We start from the raw sequence: 17,863 nt of genomic DNA, 5'->3' as shown, positions 1-17,863 counted from the left end.
ATAAAGTCTGTTTCAGGGGCGGGGGATTTGATTTAGTGCCGCAAAGGCAGGTGAGCCAGGTCGATGCGGCGGAATGATAGGATTATCACAAAATGGAGGCTGATTTCGAGTGCGATAAGGGGCGAAAAGTCGGGTAAGGTCCATAGGAAAGTTTCCTACGATCTACCGATTTATGCTTACAAACACATGGCCGACCCGTAGGGACAATAAAAAAAAAGTCCCGGAACTCTCCTTTAAAGTTCCCCAATGTCTTTAAACGCACCTTGTTTTGTCTTTCAGATGCGGGATGCAGCGCCGAAGAGTAGGTAAGCCTTTGCCTTTCAGATGCCGGAATGCTAACCTGTTCTTTCTTGTCTTTATAGGTGTTGCTGAAGACTGGATTCAGGATGGTAAGCCTTTGCCTTTCAGATGCCGGAATGCTAACCTGTTCTTTCTTGTCTTTATAGGTGTTGCTGAAGACTGGATTCAGGATGGTAAGCCTTTTTCCTTAGGCCCAGGAACGGATGCAGAAGACACGATGAGCGTTCTGCTGCAGAGGTTGCAGAATAACACAAAGCAAGATTCATCCACCGGGTGTGGTTTAAATAGCCTCCTGTAGTGGCTTGGTGTCTCCTTCCACAGCCACGCCTAAGTAAGAAAAGAGTTCCTGGTAAGAAAAGAGTTCCTGCCTTCCAGAAGAGTTCCAGTGTTCTGAATCTAGGGAGTGGCTCCAGCCCCACCCAACAGGAAAAGTAGTTCCAAACAGAAGAGGATCAGAGGCTCAACTGGCAGGCAAGTAAGCAGCATGGTCTGCTGAAGGTAAGTCCACCCAAGCATTATGAGCCCGGCGCTTCCAGCGCTGGGACTGGGCATATTTATGAGCCTGGTGCCACTGGCGCCAGGACTGGGTCCAAAAGGTCCCAATTGGGACTGGTTGGCACTCGGAACCTGGGTTATGGATCTGCTTCCAAGGGAGTTGGGAAAACCCTGACCTTTTGGAAACAGAGATCATGACAGCTGGTAGACGTTGGGCATTCTGGAATTTTGTTACCATCTGTTGGATGTGGGGAGCTCTCACTTCGGGAGGCGAGGCTTTTCCCAAGGAAGTGTCCAAGACTGCTCCGATAAACTGGAGCTTCTGGGATGGTATCATGTGGGACTTCTTGAAATTGAGGGAGAAGCCCAATTTGTGGAGGAAGTGGCAGGTGATCGAAAGATGTTCCTGAGCTTGTTCTGGAGAACTTGCTCTGATCAACCAGTCATCCAGGTAGGGATATATGTGAATACCTCGCTGCCAAACCGCCAACAGTTTGGTGAAAACCCTCAGGGCGGAGGTCAACCCAAATAGCAAAACTCGAAACTGACATTACAATTACACCTGCCCGACCGAGTTGTAACCATGGGCAAAGAAAAAACGAAAAAGCCTGCCATGCAGAATAGGATTGAACAATATATGGTCGCCTCCTCTCAGTCCACCGACCCTCAACCGCATCTATCTGGAGACATGGAACCCGCTGACGCGCTCTCCCTTAAAGATATCATGGCCGCGATAGCTGATTCACGCTCGTCCATGGAGCAGATGATTGATCGAGTTTGGATGTGTCCCTTCTCAGACATGACCTGCAGAAACTGTCCGCGTGTACCGGAGAAGCGGAACAGCGCATCTCGAATACAGAGGATGGGCTACACAATGTGCAACACCAACTCCAGGGAGTCGCGGCCACACTCAAGACCTTGGAGGCGAGGGTCGAAGAAAGCGAAGGAAGGTCCAGACGTAATAATGTTCATAGACTTGGTATCCCAGAGAAAGAGGCGGGCCCATGTATGGAACTCTTTCTGGAACAACTACTGACAGACCTCTTCAACTCACACTCCTTCTCAAAATTCTTCTCCATAGAGAGCGCACACCGAATGCCCACGGGAAGGCCGTTGCCTGGCACTCCTCCGCGCACTGATAGCGCGGTTCTTGAACTATCGAGACCGGGACGCACTCTTAGAGCTGGCCTGGACCAAGGGCATGGTAACCTTCAACGGGTCCAGGCTGGCCTTTTTCCCAGATTACACAAAGGAGGTACAGAAGGCGAGCCGGGTGAGGCATGGCGCTGGGCGGAGCAGCACATTGAGGGGGACTGGTCGGGCCCTGAGGAAACAGGCAAAGAAACCCTAGAACACCCTCAGAACAACAACCCAGACCTGACCAACCACCACCCCCTGACCCTACGGCACTCGGTGGAGTTGGGGCTCCACCCTGACCCCCCTCCTGGGCTCAACCTCATGCCGTTAGGCAACCATACCATGGTGGCCACTACAAGGGGCCCTCGGAAGGACGCCAAAGGTGTGTCACACACCTACAATGCGGTAAGCGGGGATCTGCTACCCTCACACCTGGGGTATCTTATTCCCCCCACCCTCCCCCATCAGTTCTAGTTGAACTTCTATAGAGGCTATTATAATGCTGACAATCTACTCTTTTTCTCTCTGATTATCAGCACATGTTGGGGCGGCAGTTACTTCGTGTTGGGGTGGAGTATGGGGAGGGGGAGGGAAGGTTTTGTTGGGAAGAGTTCCAGGTTGTTTCAAGACCAGCGTATCCCTGCAACTCCCAAGGGACAGCAGTGTTTCTGGTTAGTTGGGCTTATAGCACACCCAGGCAGCGACTCAACCATCAATTTTTGATTATTTTACACTACACCACCATACACCGAGATGATATCCCCCGTGGTCCGCCCGCCTACCCCTCAAATAATCTTGCAAGATGGCACCTGACCATTCCCAAATGCCACTTACTGCACGTCCCAAGTCCCTTAAGATCCTCACCTGGAATGTGAACGGGATGGGCTCCGCGATCAAGAGACGCCTGATTAACCAACTACTCTCTAGACACTCCCCTGATGTGGCCCTGATACCGAAACTCACTTAGCGGGATCGCACTGTAATTTCTTTCAGCGGACCAATTATAGGATAGCTTTCCATTCGGGATATACCATGGGATCCAGGGGCACCCTCCTTCTCATACACAAACGCGTCCCGTTCGCACTACAAGAACAGGAGCAGGACCCCCGGGGTCGCTATGTGTTGGCCCTGGGTACACTCTGGGGGGAAACATATGGGTTTGTCTCAATCTACTCCCCACTGGGACTGGGGCAGATGCTTTTAGAAGAACTAACCACCCTTATGGGTAAACACCAACCCAATTAAATGGTTCCTGGGAGGCGACTTTAATGAGGTCATGTGTAACTCCATGGACCACTCCCATCTTCGACAGCGTAACCCAACTGTCCTCACGAGGCTTTCCAGCTTTGTATCCGCCCTGGGTCTCTGTCATGTGTGGCGGGAACTCCACTCTGAAACCAGGGGCTACTCATTCCATTCAGGTGCCCACGGCTCCCTCTCTAGGCTCGATTATCTATTCATCCCGCACACAGATCTTTTCAGAATACTTTCGGCAGAACTACTTCGCCGGAGAATCTCGGATCACTCCCCCCTGATGGTGGAATCACGCCTACAAGGTACGGCCCCACCTAGAACGCAGAGGTTGAACAGTTACTATCCGAACTGCCCAGAATTGGTGGACCGCCTCACAGAGGTCTCCACCGAGTACTTTGAGATTAACGATACAGGCGAAAACGCCCCGCTGGTGATCTGGGAGGCTTATAAGACAGTGTTCCGGGGGGGAAATTATCTCCTGGATGGCGAATAGGAGGAGGTAGAGGCTCCGGAAAATAAATGAGGCCGAAGCCGAGGTAACCCATCGGAAAAATGCACATACCCTCGATCCAACCCCCCAGACCCACATATCCCTTAAACAAGCCACCAAACACCTCCGTAATCTCATGCTGGATAACGCCAAGCAGGCACATTGGGAATCCAAAGCTAGGATATATGAGCTAGGGGACAAGGCGGGGAAAATGCTGGCGTGGTTAGATAAGAGAGATGAGGGAAAGCACTGCGTTCAGGTAATCATCACCCCGCAGGGGGAGAGATGCCGGTCGGACGCTGAGATAGCGGAGGCATTCGCCCAATTTTATGCTGCGCTGTATCGGGCCCCATCAGTGTCGCTTGACCCAACCCTTCTTGATGACCTAGCAATCCCTACCCTCTCGGAACAGCGAGAGCTGCTGGATGCCGACATCTCCGAAGCTGAAATAGCAGATGCACTGGAACAATTGCAACCGGGAAAAACTCCGGGCCCCAATGGGTTCCCGGCCGAAATCTGGCAGAAACTAGGGAGTAATAACATAGCCCCTCCCCTGCATCGGATGCTGCTGACAGCCCGGGAACAAGGTTCCCTTCCACAGGACCTGTGCAAGGCAACAATTGTGATCATCCCCAAACCAGATAAACTACAGGAGAAATGTGCCTCATATAGGCCAATCTCGTTAATTAACGGGGAAGCAAAGGTCCTGGCTAAACTTCTGGGTAACCGGCTCCAGCAAGCAGTCAATCCTTGATACATCCAGATCAATGTGGCTTCATGCCACATAAATCAACCCGAATGAATCTGCGCCGACTCCATCTGGTGCTAGACCGTGCCCCTATTCTGAACACCCCATTAGCCCTTTTCGCAATTGATTTTGAAAAGGCGTTCGATTCAATCAGATGGGATAGTCTCTGGGAAATCATGGACCGTATAGGGTTTGGAGAGGGTTTCCTGGGATGGGTAAAATTGCTTCATACGAACAGCCAAGCAGAGGTCAGGGTGAACGGGTGGACCTCCCGATCCTTTCCCGTGGGCAGAGGCACAAGACAGGGGTGCCCCCTGTTCCCCCTCCTCTTTGCCCTCGCGATTGAACCGCTGGCCATGTGGCTTCGCCAGTGCAGGAAGTGGACGGGTTTCAGATGGCCCGAGGGGCATGAGGATCGTACTTCCCCGTACGCTGACGACCTGCTGTTGTACCTGGCCGACCCGGTTCGGACCTGTCCCATAGTGACCCAGACGTTTGTCAGCTACAGGGAATTTAGCGGACTGCGAATCAACTGGAAGAAGTCACTCTTCCCGGTGAAGGGAGGGGACCAGGCCAGCCCACCAAGCTGCCCATATCGGATTGAAAGGCAGGGCTTCAAATACCTGGGAATTTGGGTTACTACTGATCTAACCAAGTATGCGATGTATAACCTCCAACCGATCATAGAAGGTTTATTAATGACGTTTGTCACTGGAAGCTCCTTCCTCCGACTCTCATGGGGAGAGACGCTCTTTTTAAGATGATGGCACTCCCTAGATTCCTTTACGTCCTGCAGAACGCCCCACTTGTGATCCCTACCTCTGAATTCACCCGAGTAGACACCCTTCTCAACCCCAATTTATCTGGGGGTGAGGCCAGTCACATATTGCGTTGAGCACTTTGCAGAGATCTGTCTGGGAGGGCGGGATAGGGGTACCCCGCCTCCAGACCTACTACTGGGCCCCTACGCTCGCGGTGGCCAACATGATCCACGGGTACCGGGCACTGCCCCACATCAGAGCCGAATTGGATGCCATGCAGGGCTTTGACCCGCTACAGATATATCAATCCCCACAACGGCCCTCTCGGCAGACACCTACAACCCACATCACCACCACTTGGCAACAGGCACACGTGTTTCTAGGGTGGGGAAATAAGATAACCGCAGCGCAGCCCCTATGGCAAAATGGTAACCTGAGGGAAATTGAGAAGCTTGAACCATGGCCACGCTGAGCAAGAGCGGGAATTTTGAGGGTGGAGGATACCCTGAGGGACGGGAAACTAGCTTCGTTCGAGGACATGCAGTGCAAATTTTAGCTGCCTACCACAGAACGAAATTTTATGCAGTTGTCCCCACGGTCCCCGACTACAAACCGATAGAGCGAAATATGTTCCCCACCTACATCCCCACCAAATGCACATCCATCCTTTACAACGCCATTACATCCTTTGCTACCCCTGAGCTGTCGAGATTAAAGGCTAAATGGGAGAGAGAGATGTGGGGGAGATGGATCCAGAGGACTGGATCCAGGTTCTTATGCACCCACGTGAGGTGGCTATCTCCTCTAAACTCCGGCTAGTGCAACTTAAAGTCCTGCATAGAATATACTACCCTAGAACTACTTTATATGGCTGGAAGAGGGCAACAAACTCGAACTGTCTCCGATGTGGCGAGGAGGAGGGTACTTTCTTCCACACTCTGTGGCTATGCCCCCGGATCCGTACCTACTGGAATGCTTGCTGTACGGAGCTCTCCAAGGTGCTCGCTTGGGACATTGAACTGAACCCGAGGGTCCTGATTCTCGGTGTGCCGGAGCCGTCCGACCTTAATGAATGGGACAAACTGCTACTGAATGCTGTGACGGCCCTAATGAAGTGTAATATCGCACAAAAATGGGGAGTGCCAGACCGTCTCCCCCCCACCCCCACCCACTGGAACAGTGGATTTTGGACATGGACTCATGTGCTATGATGGAACACCGAATCTATGGCACAAGAGGCTGCCCAACCAAAGCAGTTAAAATATGGGGGAAATGGGACGAGTCAGGGCCCTGAGGCCAAGGTCAGCGATGCCTACAGCACGTACAGATGGAGAGTGGGCTGGGGGAAGAACTCTTGGTGTTTGGCAACACAAATGATATTCTGTTGATTTAAGGTGTGGACGCTGTCCTGAAGTGCCTTTGTTCCGCTGCTTTGTTTTTGGTTTTTGTTCTTTTGTTCTGTGGCTGTTTTGCTTAAGTCATGAAAAACAAAATGTTTTATTAAAAAAAAAAACGTATCCATGAGGAACATGTTTTTCACTTTGTTCTGCCATTCTTCTTTATTTGGGGTCACTGTGCTCTTCCATTCCTGCGCCAGGGCTACCCTACCCGCCCGTAGCATCGTTTCCCACATTCTGGGGTATATGCGTGTGTCCGAATCCTTCAGGGGGAGGCCCATTAGCATGGTCAACAGGTTTTGTGGGAGCAGTTCCCCTGTGACCTCCGCCATCCCCTCCAATCTTCCCAGTATATTTGTATTTTTGGACAGTACCACCACATGTGTCCCCTTGATCCTACCTGCCCACATCCCCTCAGACATTTCAAGGAAGCCCCTGTGAACATTTTGGACAATTTAAGTGGGTCTCTATGCCATCCCTGGAGGATTTTAACGTTATGCTCCATGTCTGCCGTAAATAGATTCCTGTGGAAAGCTATTTTAAAAACCCTATTCCATCCCTCTTCCATGAATTCCTCCCCTGCTAGTTCATTCCAATATTGACGGAACCCCCGTCTCTCCGCTAGATTGCTGGTACTTATTATCTTGTACAATTTTGACACCATCCCCTTCCTCGAGTTCATTGAGTCAAATACTTTTTCAAAGGGTGTCAGAGATCTCTTGAGCTTTTGCCCACATGTCTGGTCGGATAGAAGACCCTTCAGCCTGAGGTATTCGAATATGGAGATCATCCCCGGGCCCAGAGCCTTCTCCACTTCTTCATATGGCAGGAATTCTCCCTCTCGGAACAGTTGACTCACCCTTTCCATACCTTTGTCCGACCAGGACTGGGCATTCCTGAATCCCCTGTTTCCCAGCCTAAATACAGGGCCCCATAGCGAGACCATTGGAGAGGGCCATGTCGACAGGTGTTAAGTTTGTACCCCCTACCTCCACAGGGACCACAATACCCCCAAATTTGGGCAAGTCATTATCTTGCTTGGGATTGCCCTTCGGGGGGGCCCAAAGGAGGTCCAGCACCTTAAGAGGATGGGTGTCCATGTCTTCCAAGTAAGTCCAATATGTGCCTGTGTCATCTTTCATGTGTTCCAGGAGGACCCGGAAATGGGCAGCACTAAAATATAGGCAGTAATCAGACAGACCAAAGCCCCATTTCCTTCCTAGGGAAGGTGAGAGTAGTTATCCTGGTCCTGGGGGTCTTACCCTGCCAGATAAATACTTGGACTGCTTTCTGGAGTTCCCTAAATGTCTGATCTGGGACTCTCGTGGGCAGGGCCATAAAGAGAACAGTCTCAGTAAGACATTCATCTTTACCACGGTCATTCATCCATAGCAGGACAATATCATGCTACCCCACAGTTTGATATCCGTCTTGATCATCATTATAGGCTCATAATTGGCTAGAGCCAGCTTTGCGAGATCTCTAGTAAGGTGAATGCCCAGGTAGCGGATTGAGATTTTCTCAACTCTAATCCCCAGGAACATGTCTAGGGGCTCCAAGATTGGGCCTTGAGCACGAATGGAGGCAACATGGATTTTGATCTATTCATTTTCAGCCCTGAGAATATTCCAAAGGCATCTATTAAAGGAAAGAAGGGGCGGGAGTGACAGGAGTGGTTCCACTAAGTATCCCAAGATATCGTCTGCAAACAAGGGGAGTTTGAATTCCACCTGACCTCTTTGAATTCCCCGAAGTTCTCACTGCTATAGCCAGGGGTTCCATTGTAAGGGCATATATCAAGGGGGACAGTGGACACCCCTGTTTTATACCCCGGGATAGATTAAAGGAGGTTGTGAGCTCCCAGTTTACTTGCACTTCAGCTGTGGGGGCCCTATAGAGCGAGGCGACCCACTTTCTGATATGTTCCCCAAATCCCATCTTCCGGAGGAGCAGCATCATGTACCTCCATTCCATTGTATCTAATGCTTTCTCTGAATTGAGGGAAAGCAAGCTTGCATCTAGGTTAGACTCCTGAGCATAGTGGATCAGGTTTATAGTTTTCCGGATGTTGTCGGAGCCCTGGCGGCCTTTTATGAACCACACCTGGTCTCCCTGGACCAGTGACGGCATAATCCCCTCCATCCTTTTGCCGAGTACCTTCGCTAGGATCTTGACATCCCTATTAAGCAACGATATTGGTCTATAGGAGAAGCATTCAGTTGGTCTTTTCCTTCCTTAGGCAATACCACTATGATGGCTCCCATCATTGTTTCGGTTACAATATCCCCCAAGAGGACTGCATTAAACACTTAAGCTAGGTGGGAGGCCAGTGTGGAGCAAAATATTTTATAAACTGTCACTGAGAACCCAGCCTCCCCTGGCGTCGTACCCCCTTTCATCCCTTAATTCCCTGAACTATTTCCTCTTCTGATATTGGGGCATTCAAGTTAGCAGTGGCCGCCCTCGCTAGGCCTGGAATCGGTATTGTCTTAAGGAAGTCCTCAATTTGGGGGGAGTCACCCCCAAATTCAAACTCCTAAAGCCTTGTAACGCCGAAAGGTATTGCTGATACTCGGGGTGTCGTACCTCAGCACCCCTGTGTCAGTTTTCGTGGCTTTCACCATCCTGCTCTGGCCCTCCCTCCGTTTCCACGCCAGCATTTTATCTGCCCTGTCCCCCCTTTTCGTGATATTTTTGTTTAATTCAGCAGAAGATCCTTCAGTTGAATCTTGTACTAGTCAGTGCTGCTGCCTGGGTTGGGGTGATGGAGCTTCCCAGCGAGTGTCCCGGTTGCAGTTCCGATATTTTCTCTGAAGGCTTTTTCCTGGGTTTCCCCCTCTCTTTTTTTGAGCTCCTAATTTTATCAGGACGCACCATATAGTCGCCTTGAATGCGTCCCATAATGTGTGTGGGCAGACTTCCCCATTATCATTCATGGCGAAATATTCCACAATGTTCTCTAGCACCATCTTCGCGGTTAACATATCTTTCAGTAGAGCATTGTTGCACTTCCACTGTCCCTTCTGTTGTCGACCGCAGCCTCCCATTAGGAGTCTGGGGGTCCTTACCAGGTACTTACTAGGTGGTCCTTACCAGGTCGTGGCCGGACCAGGGGACTGGCTCTACCCGGTGGTCCGTCGCGTGGGGAAGGAGGGTGCCAAGTATCAGGATATAGTCGATCCCTGAGAAGGATTTGTGTATCCTGGAATAGTATGTGTATGTAGGGTCTCTTGTGATCGTGTTGGGGAGCGTATCTTTCAGTCCCAGCTCATAGTTAGTCTTGCGGAAACTTTGGGAGGTGGGGTCATCGGCCACCTGGGGAGCCTGGGGAGGTTGGGGGGGGGGGGGGGGTCATCCTCTTCCTGTCTCTCGAGGGATCTAGTACCATGTTGAAGTCCCCACCTACTATCAGTGTGTCTTCAATAAATAGTTGGAGTTTGTCTCTTACTCCCTCCCAAAATTGAACCTGACCTTAGTTTGGCCTGTATATTGCTGCCACAGTTAATTGGGTTCCCTGTAGACTGCCTTTAATGAACAAATAGCGACCCTCTGGATCTTTCTGCGAGGCCTCTATTTCGAAACCCAGGTACTTAGCCAACAAAATGGCCACCCCCCTCTTTTTGGATCTGTGTGAGGCATAGAAAATCTCCCCCATCCCTCCCCCTCGAATACTTGATTCTTTCCCCCTTGCCCAGCGAGTTTCTTGTAGGAGGAGCAGGTCTAGTTTAGCCCATCTAAATTCCCTGTTTATTAGGGATCTTTTAGTGGGAGAGTTAATTCCCCTGACATTCAGGGAGCCTATTTCCAGCACAGGTATGTGATCAGCCATTCCTGAGTTTAAGGTTCTCGCTGTTCATCATTCCCGGTTTTTCTCCCCATTCTATTTACCATTGCCATTGTCCCGCCTTTGAGAACCACTGTTTGCTCAACACCATTAAACTGTTCACTCCCTCCCTCCATCCCTCCATCCCTCCTCCCCCCCTGCCCACTGGGTGGAACATGACCCCAACTGCCCCCCATCCAAACAATGCACCCTGTAACCCCCTGCTCTCCTCCCCTGGTGCCAAGCCAAGTAGTCTACCCATTCCTGGTGCTTGACTGGACCACCTTTGAGCCCACCATAGTAAGGCCTCTCAATGAATCGAACTCATATTTTGAGCCCCACAGGTCATTGCTTTCCAGGCTTTTTCCCTTAGTAGAGGTTGTCCCCATACTTGCTGTTCGTTGGGGGACCTAGCCCCCTTCCAGTCTGAGTACTCAGGATTGCTTCCTTGGCCCAGGTGGGGTTCCATGTCATCCATTGGAACCTCTCGAGCCCTTGTTGCAGCGAGGAGGAGGGGTGTTCAGCTTCTTGAATTTTCTAGAGCCTGGAACTCTTTTCCTGTCCCTCCCGTTTACTTTCCCTTCTGTTGCCCCCGCTGCTTCCCCCGTGGGGTGTATCTGGTCGCCGGCGGCATCCACATATTCCTGAAACGCTCCTCTAATGTCATCTTCCGTTACCAGGCACGATCGCTGCCCCATGTACTCGAATGAAAGGGAAAAGGGGTAGCCCCACCGGTACCGAACCCCCCTTCTCTTTTAAGCACTGCGTCAGAGCGGCACAATCTCCACCTGGCTAGCGTGAAGGCGGAGAGGTCTTGAAAAATAGATATTCATGCGTTATTGTAGGTGATGGTGCTGACTTTCCTAGCTTTGTCCAAGATTTTCTTTTTCTCTGCATAATAGTGGAAATGCACCAGGATGGAGAGGGGACCCCAGCCCTGCCCCCTGCTCTATGTACTCTCTGTATCGTGGGCTCCATTGTCGCCTCGTTCCCAAACAGAAGGCAAACCACGTCCCTGACCATTCGACATAGGTCTCTCTCTGTCTCGCGGTCCATTTCCGGAATACCAAAATCGGAGGTTGTTCCTCCTTTCCCTGTTCTCAAAGTCATCCATCTGAAGGGCTCTCTCTTCATCCTAACTCTCCAGAGTCGCCAGTCTAGTGTCTATCTGCGCTTCCATAATTGCCGATGATTGGTTGGATTCCAACTGTTGTAGCCTGTCTTCCCTTCCACTCTGTCCACCCTCTGATCCATTTTCTCAAATTTTTGGCTTATGCCAGACAGCATGTCCCTTATTTCCTGCAGCACGGCTGCAAAGCCCTTTTCTATGGTTGTGGTGTCCTTCATGGGTTTCTCGGCTTGGTCCATCCTATCTTTCGGGGTCAGGTCCCCTTGAGGACTCGTCACCTTTCAGAATCGGAATTCCTGGAGGATCTCCATACGGCTCCGGTTTGGCAATTCCCTGAGTGATGGGTGTCTGAATGCTGAACGGGCTGGGCAGGATGATCCCCGTCCCTCTTCAAGTCACCGGAGTCAGTGTGTCACCCCGCTCCCTCCGGAGCCAATTCCTGTTGGAAAGTAGGATCTATCAAGGCGGGCACACGCCCCAGTGCTGGAACCCATGGGGCCTCACCTTGTGTAAGGGATTGCGATGAAGTCGTAGGCCCTATTGCAGTAACTAAGTTCACAGATTGGTGCCCCAGAAACCTTTCTTGGATATGAGGCTTCCCTTATCACCGGACGTGGTCCGGATCCCCTGACTTGCACGATGTTGGTCGGTGACCCTGTCTGTGGGCACTTCCGCGAGGCCCTTTGTGGCGGGGCATTTCCCCCTTGACACTCCCGACTCTGGTGTCTAGGAGCCGGGGTGACCTGATGTGTAGTTAAGGTCCCCTTGGACCACTGTATCGCATCGAGGTCCTGATTGACTTATGGGGGAGATCCGGGGGGAGGGTTGGACATTTCGGGCTAACTCTTCCTTCAAAAAGGGACGCCTCGTCCTTTGATGATCCCGTTGTCAGGCTTGGTGGTCTTTGGCGGGCACACACCCCAGGTATTAATTTAATTCCGGGTGCCACCACCTTAATGGGACGCAGGTTTTGGGGGTCCCCGCCCTCGATTGGTTGAGCCGTTCTGGTGTTACACTGGCCTGTGTCCCGGGGAGACCCCTTTATTTCTGTCAACTCGCCCTCTCAAACTGGCCTGTGGTTCCCCCTGCCTCCGGGCAGGGGGGTATTCGTGGGGGGGGGGGGGGTGTTTACCCTTTCCAACACCCGTCCCAGCTCAGGGGCCATCGTCTCATAGCATGCGTACTCCCCCCACCCCTGTGCAGGCAGCTGTGGGATCGCTGTCTTGTGGGTGTGCGTCGATGTGTGCTCCGTGGGGGAACGCCCTGGATTTGTGGGCCTCCCCTCACCCAGTCGAGTGTGTACGTCTGTTTGGCCCAAGTAGGCCCTATGTCGCCCAGGAGCCCTGGAGCCGCCAGTGTCTGCTGGAAGCAGTGGATTGTCCAAGTTGGGGGGGGAAGCGCCTCGGTATTGATGCTTTAATACTTGCTGTGTCCACTGTGTGGGTTATGTGGTGCTAACACAGTTTCTCACCCGCAGTGCTTTTGCCCATTCTGGCCCAACGACTTTTCCAGCCTGGGCTGATCTGGCACTGCTTGGTGAAGGCAGCAACAGACCGCCTCCTCCGCACCGCCCTCTACTGTGGCTCTCACCGCTCTTGGTGGTTGGCCCCCTGAGCTCCTCAGGGCTGGTGTTGGCAGGGTAAGCTCTGGCTGCTACCCCGGTATTCGGGAGATCTCTAGGTGCCTCCCTCCCTCTCACCTTTTGTGCACAGAGTGCTGTGGTCGGGAGGGTGGTGACTTTTCCCCTTCCAAATGGAGCCTCTGGTCATCTGCGTGCCAAGTCTCCTCTCTGATCCTGTCGTGAGCCCCAGCACACACACATGGGGCTCCTTCCTTCCCTGCTCTCTGGTTGCCTGGAGTGAAGCGGAGCTCCTTTTTTCCTCATTCCCTGTTTGCCTGGTGTCTGCGCTGGGACCCGCCCGGATTCAGGCAGCCTCCAGTCCCACATGGCCCGGGGATCCTCCTTGCACCTCCCACGGGGCCGCCAGCATCCCGGAAAACTTTCTGGACGCAGCAGCCCCCTCCCGCCGCCAGTGCCCTCGACGGAGGGGTGGAGCACCACTCCCTGCTGGGGTTGTGTCCATTGGAGTCCCGGAGCGGCGTTTCACTCTGTATGATCGCCTGCCCAGCTCCCGATCACGGCCCTCCTCCGTCTTCCCTTGGGATCGTTTGCTTGCCCAGGCTGGTGGTGGCTCATTCTCCCCCATCCTGGGCTCCTGATTTTTTTCCTGGTGCTGCCTTGGGGCAGGGGGAGGTCCCCTCACGGGTCCCACACCACGATGCTCCCGGGGGGAGTTATCGAGGGGGGGGGGGGGGACTCAAGTCCCTTTATGGCCCTGCCTCAATGGAGCTCGGCACTCAGGCTGCCATTGTCTGTTCACCCCCTGGTGGCCTCCGGCGTCCCCTTTTTAATGTATGGGGATGACAATAGATTTAGTGCACGAAGCAGGGATGGTATGGGTCTGAAAATTATGGCCAAAAATGGGTTTCAAGAGTTCGGACCATAAATCCGGCTCCACTTTGAAAACAAAAGGGGGGATGCCATCCGGACCCAGGCGCGAGATGGCTTGAGTTTTCATATAGCCCAGCTGATATCATCTCGTTCCCAGGGACAGAGCCCTTCAACAACCTTACCCAACCCAACTCCTTCTGTATTGCTAAAAGGCAGAGGCAATGAATATTTATTGGTGAGATATTTAACCCATGCATTTGCCTGTATCTGCAATTCCATGCTCCTATCTGTAGCTTGCTGGGCCTGATTGATAGTGGGCCAGAATTTCACATCCTTACCCTCGCAAAGATGTTCCAGCATGGTCTGGTGTACCCTCAAATATGCGTCCATCTTCAAGGATTTAACCAAATTCTTATGTGTTAGTGAAAATTTGGATTTGGCGATGCGATAATCGGATGAAGACAGACTGCTTTTTTAAAGCAGTCAGATTCCTACGTTTGAGTATCTTTGATTTAAGGACTCCACCAGAGTAGCTGCTAAACGTAATACGCACAGGAGAGCATTCATGTGTGATTTTATACATACATACCGAGATGATATTATAATTAGAGACTGGGAACCCTACTTCCCTACTCTCTTGACCCAAGGATTACGACACGGGTTCAAGTTCGTCAAGGAGGCCATCAATAAATGGTTCCACTTTTGTACTCTCTTTATGTCCCAATTTACCACTGCCCCTTTCTTATTTACAGAAAGTCTGATCAAATCAGATCTTAATTCAAAGGTCGGAAGGGGATGCGCAGGGAAAAAGAAATGGTCTCCCAGATCAGTAGTGATCAGTTTCAGATAGCTGCAGTTAGCCCTTAGACAATTTGAGATATAGAAAAAGTCAATCCGTGAACTACTATCCCGTCTATGTCACGTGTGCCTGGGAGAATGAGATGATGGCGAATGATCCAACAAGGACATATCCCATTATGCAAGGATGAGATCCCATTGAATTCCTTGTTGAAAATGTTGCTGTAAGAGTGTGGGGATAGCTCTAATGTCATTCCATTCAGCTCCCTCAGCGCAAAGCGAATTGAAGTCGCCTCCCAAAATTACACACTTAGCACCACCCATCCTGTACCAGGCTTGAAGAATATCAACCAGACAAGCTTGTATGTTTTCAATCGTGACCCTCGTGGGTTTCCAGTAGAGGTTTAGTAGTCAAATGAAGACAGGAACCAAAATCCAGCTTGATAGCCAGCAGCCATTCATTACTACATATGGTTTCCCATTTCATCCCCAAATTGCAGTCAAAGGCTGAGAACCCCCTCTCGGTCGCCCCAGAACACCTCTAGCAGCAAATCTGGAGACATTATAAAAACCTGCAAGTACAAGATGTGACACGAGCATGGTCTCTTGGAACATGTAAATAGGAGGGGGACCGCCCATAGTGTGGTTAGCCATACAACAGATTTGTAACTCCACAGGATCACCTCAATCTCAATAGTTTCATGCATGCCCTGCCCCTTGACTAATGCTCACAAGGGTCTTCAGGGCTGGCTGTACCAAGACCAGTCCTGTCCTTTACCTATGAGGTTTGAGATAGCAGTAGACTTCCTGTCTGCCTCTTGATTCCGTGTTGGATTCCTTGAAAGCCAAAAAATATTTGGCTTTCTCATTGCTTTGGAGGGTTACCAGACATTTGGTCGAAAATAATTGGTTGACCGGACAAATGGTCAAACTAATTTGGTTGAAAACCAAATTGTCGAATTTTTTTATTTTTACCCCTTTTTTGTTTTTTTTGGGGGTCGCCCCCAACCCCCTTTGTTTTTCTAAAAAACCCTTTTTTTTAAAAACGAAAACCCGAAAAATATATATATAAATAAAAAAAAATTGACCATTTGGTTTTCGACCAAATTGCGTCGACCAAATGTCTTTTGACCAGTTTTCAGTCGACCAAATGTCTGGACACCCTTTGGAGTCCCACAAGTTTGTATCCCAAAGATTTCAAGTTTTTGCTTTAGCCCCAAACCATGTTTGTCACCATCTCCGAATGAAAAAGACTAACCATTCGGCAATTGTACACAATGGGCAAGGCGATTGCGTCAATATCGTCAGAGGTGGTGGAACTCAGAAGAGGAATATTTTAAAAATAGGATAGAAGGCTGGTCCTGTTAAGCCTTGCTGGATTAGCATGTTTATTGATATACGCCCATCCAACTATCTTTCCAGCAGCAGGAATAAACCTTTCTTCCAAGAGTTCTACTGACGGGGACAGCTCTTCTCAGTCATGGTGAAAAGGTGCGAATTAGGCCAAAGCCTGGACCTTCCAATGAAGATCCTCGATTAAGCTCGATCTTCACCGACAACGGGTCCCCGCTGCCAGTAGTTGACGTACCGTCGAGCGATGAATTAAAAAAAAAATCAGTGAAAACTCCAAAATTTCGAAATATAAGGAAACAAGCTTGGAGAGCACCAAGAGGACTCCCAACACTGACGCGTGCAGTAAATATCTGAAGATTGCCACCAGGGGTGGAGCTTAGGGAGAGGATGATCATTGGTTGGGGGCAGTAGGACCCAGAGTACAGTGATTGGTTTAGAGAAGAACAAGTTTCTTACCAACAGTAACGTTCTTTCAACTGGATGTTCCTCACACGTATTCCTCATCTTATGATAATCGTATCTTGCCAGTGTCATAAACCTCCCCCAGTCTCACCTGTGATCGGGATCTCCCTTGTTCGGCCGCAGGACTCTTCCTGTGGGTGGTTCGGGTCTTGAATAGGCTCGCCCGAGCCTTGTCAGGTTGCAGAGCGCGTTCAGAGTTCCGGGAAGTTCGTGGTTCCAGGGTGTCCAGGATTAGCGATAACAAGCAGTGTAGGGGGGGGAAGTCCAGGAACAGGAAAAAAGGCAAGTAAGGATGTATGAGGATCAAGGAAGCAAATATAGAGAGCAAACACACGTCGGGTCACTATCGAAGATAGCGTTGAGACACGCGGACCCGCAGCGGCGTGACCAATTTATAGTACGTGCTATGACGTGAAAGCTAGTGCGTAGCACAGAGCTTGGTACGGCCATGTTGGAAGGAACAAGGAGTACAAGCCCTTCGTGACAATGACCATGAGGTCCAGAAGGGGCAATTTCGCCGGGTCATGACAGCCAGCATCTCTGCTTCAGAAAAAAAAATTCGGCAGAGGGCACTGTGCACAAGGTTGTGGCATCTATGTCCCTCGACAAGCTCCGTACCGTGTCAACGTCACCATCTGTATAAGTAGCTCGTGCCGCGCCGGTTGGCTTCAGTTCTGTTTTTTCGAGGAAATATTCAAGGAACACCCAGGCGTGCCTCATGACAGATAGACTCTTCGTGAGAGCAAAGTGTAAGTAACGTAAACTGTACTGCAGAGTAGGATGGGAGGGGCAATGTGGAATACATGTGAGGAACATCCAGTCAAAAGAAAGTTACAGTTGTTAAGTAACTTGTTCTTCGAATGGATTGTGTCCTCCCACGTATTCGTCATCTTATGATAGACTCCCATAGCAGTGGTAATTTTGGAGGTGGGAGTACTAGTGATTGTTCATGGACGGAATGAAGTACCACCTTGGCAAATCACCCTCATTAGAGGAGGAAGCATCTAAGCAATAAATGCTTGATGAAGGTATGCATTGATGCCCATGTTGCAGCTGAACAAATATCTGCTGCAGGAACTCCCCTCTTTAGAGCTGCAGAAGTAGCCATCCCCCTAGTGGAATGGGCTCGAAGTCCATCTGGTGGGTCCTTCCCCGCCAATCTGTAGCACTCAATTATAGCCAGAATGATCCAGCGGGATAAGGTTTTTTTTGTCACTGCTAAACTCAATTTCTGACCTGTTTAACCCACAACAAGTTGGTTATC

General features: G+C 50.8%; 1 protein-coding gene across 1 annotated transcript in view; it reads right to left on the bottom strand.

The window, feature by feature from the left end:
* PIGG (phosphatidylinositol glycan anchor biosynthesis class G (EMM blood group)) overlaps positions 1 to 17,863 on the bottom strand; it is a 1,567,692-nt gene that overhangs the window by 1,205,042 nt on the left and 344,787 nt on the right. The window lies entirely within an intron of this gene.

The sequence above is a fragment of the Ambystoma mexicanum genome, chromosome 6p (assembly GCF_040938575.1).
Source record: "Ambystoma mexicanum isolate Mex_15411 chromosome 6p, UKY_AmexF1_1, whole genome shotgun sequence".
Classification (NCBI taxonomy): Eukaryota; Metazoa; Chordata; class Amphibia; order Caudata; family Ambystomatidae; genus Ambystoma; species Ambystoma mexicanum.
The sequence above is the reverse complement of the archived record's forward strand: the minus strand, read 5'-3'. Positions and strand labels throughout refer to the sequence as shown.